The following is a 5172-nucleotide window of genomic DNA, read 5'->3' on the forward strand; positions in this document are numbered from 1 at the left end:
TCATCTTCCCCTGAGACGCTGCCCCTCTCACCTGGTTGGTGGCTCACCTGTACCTCCCCTCCCCCTGTCCCTGAGCTTAAAAAGGTCATCAGACCATGCGGTCGGCGGTTCTGTTGGAGCAGGTCCTCACGTTCAGACCTCTGTAACCATGGAATAAACCTCTGGACATTAAACCCTCCAGCAGAATCCTCTCCTTTTTCTCTTCACCATCGCCTGAAGCTATCCTCCTGAGGTAACGGGGTCCCTTACAAGCCTGGACTTGTTCAGTGCCCAGCTGCAACCACCAGCAAGCTAAGGTATCTCTGGGGTGACACGCCGCAGTTGCTGCCTTTGGCCCAGCAGCGAGGGTCAGACTGGCCCAGGCACAATCTAACTGGTAATATTGGGAGCTTTTTTTTCCAATACTTTCTGGCATCCCAGTTGCTCTGAGGGAACTCCCTCATGTCACGTTATTGAACCACCTCTGCACCTATCAAGACTGTGGCCCCCAAATCAATCAGCATTTATGTCTCCAGCTGCCTGCACCAATGACAGGGAATGTCCTCTAACAGTGCTGGGGCACAAAGTTACCTTGCACAGGTCATCTGACAGGGCCTTGTTCTTTCTGTGCTTCCTGTGTTTCTCCTTACCTTCCACTTGGAATTTTTACAGCATTTCTTTTTCTTTCCCCTTGATCAGTGCTGAAATGTGTTTCTCTTCCAAGATTCAGTTTCTTCAGTGATTCTGTCAAGCCTTTCCTCAGAAGCTTTTATCATGGAATTCAGTGTCAATTTCAGCAATTTTGGTGATTTTCTGTGAGATTTATGCAAGTGTCCTGTTCATTGGGCACCATTTAGGAAGGTACAAAAGAGAACAAGGATGTTCTTTATGTCAGTTCACTAGTGGAATATTCATGGACAGAGAGAGTGATTAGCTGAATCTACATCTACTCCTACCCTGAAAGTGCAACAGGTCATTTGGGGAGAAATTACAGACCAATTTTTCCTTCTACCAGCCTGTATTCAAATGTAAAGTAAATAGAGCAGGGTGAGAATGTCAGTGTTTAGTTCTGGAAGCGCCTTATTAAGGTGTTCTTAAAGTAATGGAGATAAAATCTGGGTGGGCATTCCTAATTTCCAGACACTCACTGTCAATTTCATTGACTGAAAACAGCAGAGATGTGCACAGCCATACCTTATCAATCCATTTGGGGATGTTTTAGGTTCAGATTCTCTGAGGCTTTAGATTTTTAGATCTCTAGACAATGCTTCCAGGAATCTAAATAGCTTTCAGAAATTAAACTTTTCTCCTTTTTTCCTCAGGCTTTGCACTCATGTGCACCAGAGACCTTCAGTGAATGGATTCCACTCTAATCCATCTCCAAGCTGAATCTCCCAGCTGTGTCCACACTGGTGGTTTGTGTGTCTCTTCTGCACAGTGCAATTTTAAAATCTTAGTTCCTTATAATCTCTGCCCTTTCTTTTCTGTTTTAGCTTGCAAATGCACGCAGATGTATCAGAAATGATACACCTAATTTCTGATGCATCAGTTCCTGTCTAGCAATTTCATTTTATCCTGTTCTGATGTTATGCTAGCCTTGTATGTTTTATTCTAAGTGGACTCCTGTTTTCTTGCATGTGGAAGTTTTACAATGCAATGCTCTCATTCACCTGCTTTCATGAAACCCTTCATTAACATTAGCACAAGTAACTGTGTGATTCCCTTCTGCTTTGTAGAAGATTTGGGAAACTCAAGTCCTGCTCAGCTACAGAAAAACATACATGGTGCTTGGTAATTCCCCTAAGAGCTTAAGCTAATGGTAAACAACTGCAGCTTATTCATTTCACAGAAATTGGGAGAAAAGACATTGCAAATATTGAGGAATATAGTGCAATATTGATGGGCATCCCTCAGTTATCCAGACAGACGGATGTCACTGGCAAAATTCTCTCTTTTCCAAAGGTTTTCATTTGCTTTGGCTGTGCTTCGTATGGTTGCAGGTCACATTTCCCTTGATTTAAGGAAGTATCTTGGCAGGTATTCTTGGTGGTATATCTTGCTAATTCTGCCCTTGGAGGAATTACTCAGTTCTGCAGTCCTTATTACATTCCCTGTTCTAAAAGACGTCTATGCTATTTTCCCTCTCTCTGTGTTTTCACACTTGTTCAACAAGGTTTTCTTTCTTAGAATATTAATCACAACATCCCAAAGGATTAAAAAATGCTTAGGTATTTTTTCCCCTAGTATTTACTAAAGAAAAATTATAATTAAATAAAACCTGTATGCATGTAAATCTGGATGTAAAATACAAACAGAAATTAACTTGAGAGTTCTCCCAAAAACCTTAAGAAAAAAACCCCATGTATTCTATAAAGCCCAGAGTATTCATCTACAGCATACAAAAATGGGCATGTTCTAGAAGAGAAAATTTGTGCAATGGATCTGCACAGAATTCTATGCTTTCAAGCTTTTTCCCTTCAGGGGCAGTGCCATTCTCTGAACTGTAATGCTCTGAGCATGTTCTGCTCACCACGGCAGCTTTCTGCCCTCCCCTGGTACAGATCATCCTCCCAGCACAGGGGCAGTGCAGCCACCACAACTCGCAGCACCTTCCCACACAGCAAGAACCTGAAGGACAGAGATGGCTTTCACCAGCTGCTGCGGGTTCTAATAGTGCCACCTCTCAGCTGCCGAAAGCCTGAATTTCTGTGTTGCACTGGGTTAGTTTATTGAGCCAAATGTTCTGTTATATAGTGGTATGTTCAAGTGTTCCCCGAGTTATTACAGTTAGTCTCTCCCCTATGTTACACCCTCCTACCCAAGTGTCCCTCAAGGAATCCCCTCCCTCCTCACCAGATTTTTCCCGTCTGTCAAGACAACCCGGCCCCTTTGTCCCATCCATCAGCCCAAACCCTACCCTTTGTTCCAGAAAGTTCCCTGTCCCTCACCCCAAGATCCAATCCCTATCCCAGTGCTCTCTCTTCCCCTTGTTCTGATTTGTTGTAGCCCTCAAAACCGCACCCCAAGAGTCGCTTATTGGTTACTATATGGTGTCCACCCCGTGTTTTGAAAGATTTTAAAAACCTGTGCAGAGGAGTGCTGGGCGTTCTTTCAACATCTGTTCCCTTTGGGAGTTCTGTCCTGTGAACCTTTTCCCCGCCTCTCCTGATGAATTTGCTGCACTTTACACCGCAGAAGAGCCTCCTCTGCTTCCTTCACTCGGCCCTCCAGGGGTCTCTACTGCTGGGCATTTGGCCTAGATGTTCTGGCTCAGGCAAACCCTAACCTAGCCAGTTCCCCACTCTTGCCATTGTCCCTGGAGCATCACAGCCCTAGCCAGGGCTGCGGAGGGCAGTGACAGTGACCCATGCCCTGGCATGTCACAGCCCCCAGAGCCACACCTGCCAGGCCACAAGCCCCAGCCCTGGTGCCCACTGCAGCCTCAGAGGCTCCTGGGCATCCTCACCCTGAGTGCAAAGGCAGCCTCAGGAGCCCCCCAGGGCGCTCTGGATCCAGGCTGCAGACACCCTAAAGCCAGCACTGAAAGGGACATGGATGGGGACTACGGCTGGATATTGCAGTGCTCACCGCTCCTGACTGCTCTGTAACTGAACCCAAACCTTATTGGCAGCACCTTGAGCACATTGACCCTGCTCGCCCCTCCTGGAACGTGGTGTTCCCACATCATACAGCAGCCCTTTGCAGAGAGTGACCAGCTCCCAGCTGCTCTGCTACCCTGGCCTTACTTTCTGTTTGCCAGCAATGAACTTAACGCATACACTCCTGAGAAACCTAGCACAACATTTGCCTCTCAGGAGCTCTGTGGCAAAAAAACTCCACTAATCCCTAGTTTTTGCACAGAGAAGGAGGTCCTGACATAAGACACAGGCACAGGCAGGGCTCTGGCATAGGAATTCCTGAGCCGCAGGATTCCACCCATTGTTGTTCCTAGCTGCTTTGCTGATATTTTAGAGCCAGTTCTGGACAGGGACTGCTGCTGCCAGGGTAGGAAAATTTGGAGAAAAAAAGGTGCAGGAGACAACCAAAATAAACCAAGGGGGGAAACCCTTAGGAACGCAGAGCACAACAGAAGTCCTTGGAGATGGGTCAATAGAAAATGCCAGCAGCAGTGAGCAGAGCCCGAGGTTGCTCACTGCCACCCCAGGGGCTCCTCAGTCCCCTGCTGGTTTGTGTCTGATGCAGTCCTGCCTGGAAAGGGCTCCAGGCTCTGGTGTTCCCAGCTTGCTCCGGGCTACATTCTTAGCAGCACTGACAGAAGAGGTGAAACAAAGGGCCATGTTCTGTCCTGCCTGCAAACTCTTCTCCTTCAGTGCCTCTGCCAGAGATCATCCCTCTGTCAGCTTGGCACTGAGCCTGCTGCATCCTCGTCCCTGTCCCTTGCATCAGCTCCTGCACATCAGCACTCACTGTCTCACATCATGAACAGAGAGAGCTGTGTCAGAAGAGCAAGGAGAGCATTTTCTTGGCCTTTTTAACAGACACAAGAAGCATGAGTCCAAATAACTTTGTTGTTTGATCCTGCTCTCCTTTTCGATAACTCTTTTCTACTTTAATGCAAAAGCCTCTTTTCCTATATGCATGGAATGATCTGGAATTGGCAGTTGCTTCAGGCTGTCAGGAACAATGGGAGATTTTCTTTTCTCTGTGTTAAATAGGTATGATTCAGGCTGATAAAAATTGAAACAGTAATCAATATTGATACAGTAATTAATATTTGAAAACAATAAAATAGTTAAAAGTTGTAATGCCAAAGAAGTGAGGGAGAGGAGGGGCTCCACCCACCCCCCTTCCCAGCAGATGTTCTCGATGACCACAGGAAAGAAGTTGAAGATACAGTTGCTAAAAATGAGCAAAAAGGGAAGCAAAACCTGGTTCAGTCCCAACAAATGCTAATTATAAGGGATTTATTGTTTTGATATGTAGGTGCAGTGATACATTAGTCTTGGCTTGCATTGTACTGGCTTGGTGTGCATGTGTAACCCAAAGGTGAATTAAAGGACAATGAAGAAGACTACAGGGCCTTCATCAGTGACGACCCCCAAAGACTTGTGCAACCACCAAACCGAGTGGTGGCGCACGTGTGATAAGGGTGGTAATGAGGGTGGAGATAGAAAAGTGATGAACCGAAAATAGGAGGAGATGGCATTGAGACATGGCATATAAGGGGTGACT

The sequence above is a fragment of the Melospiza melodia genome, chromosome 17, assembly GCF_035770615.1.
Source record: "Melospiza melodia melodia isolate bMelMel2 chromosome 17, bMelMel2.pri, whole genome shotgun sequence".
NCBI classification, from domain to species: domain Eukaryota; kingdom Metazoa; phylum Chordata; class Aves; order Passeriformes; family Passerellidae; genus Melospiza; species Melospiza melodia.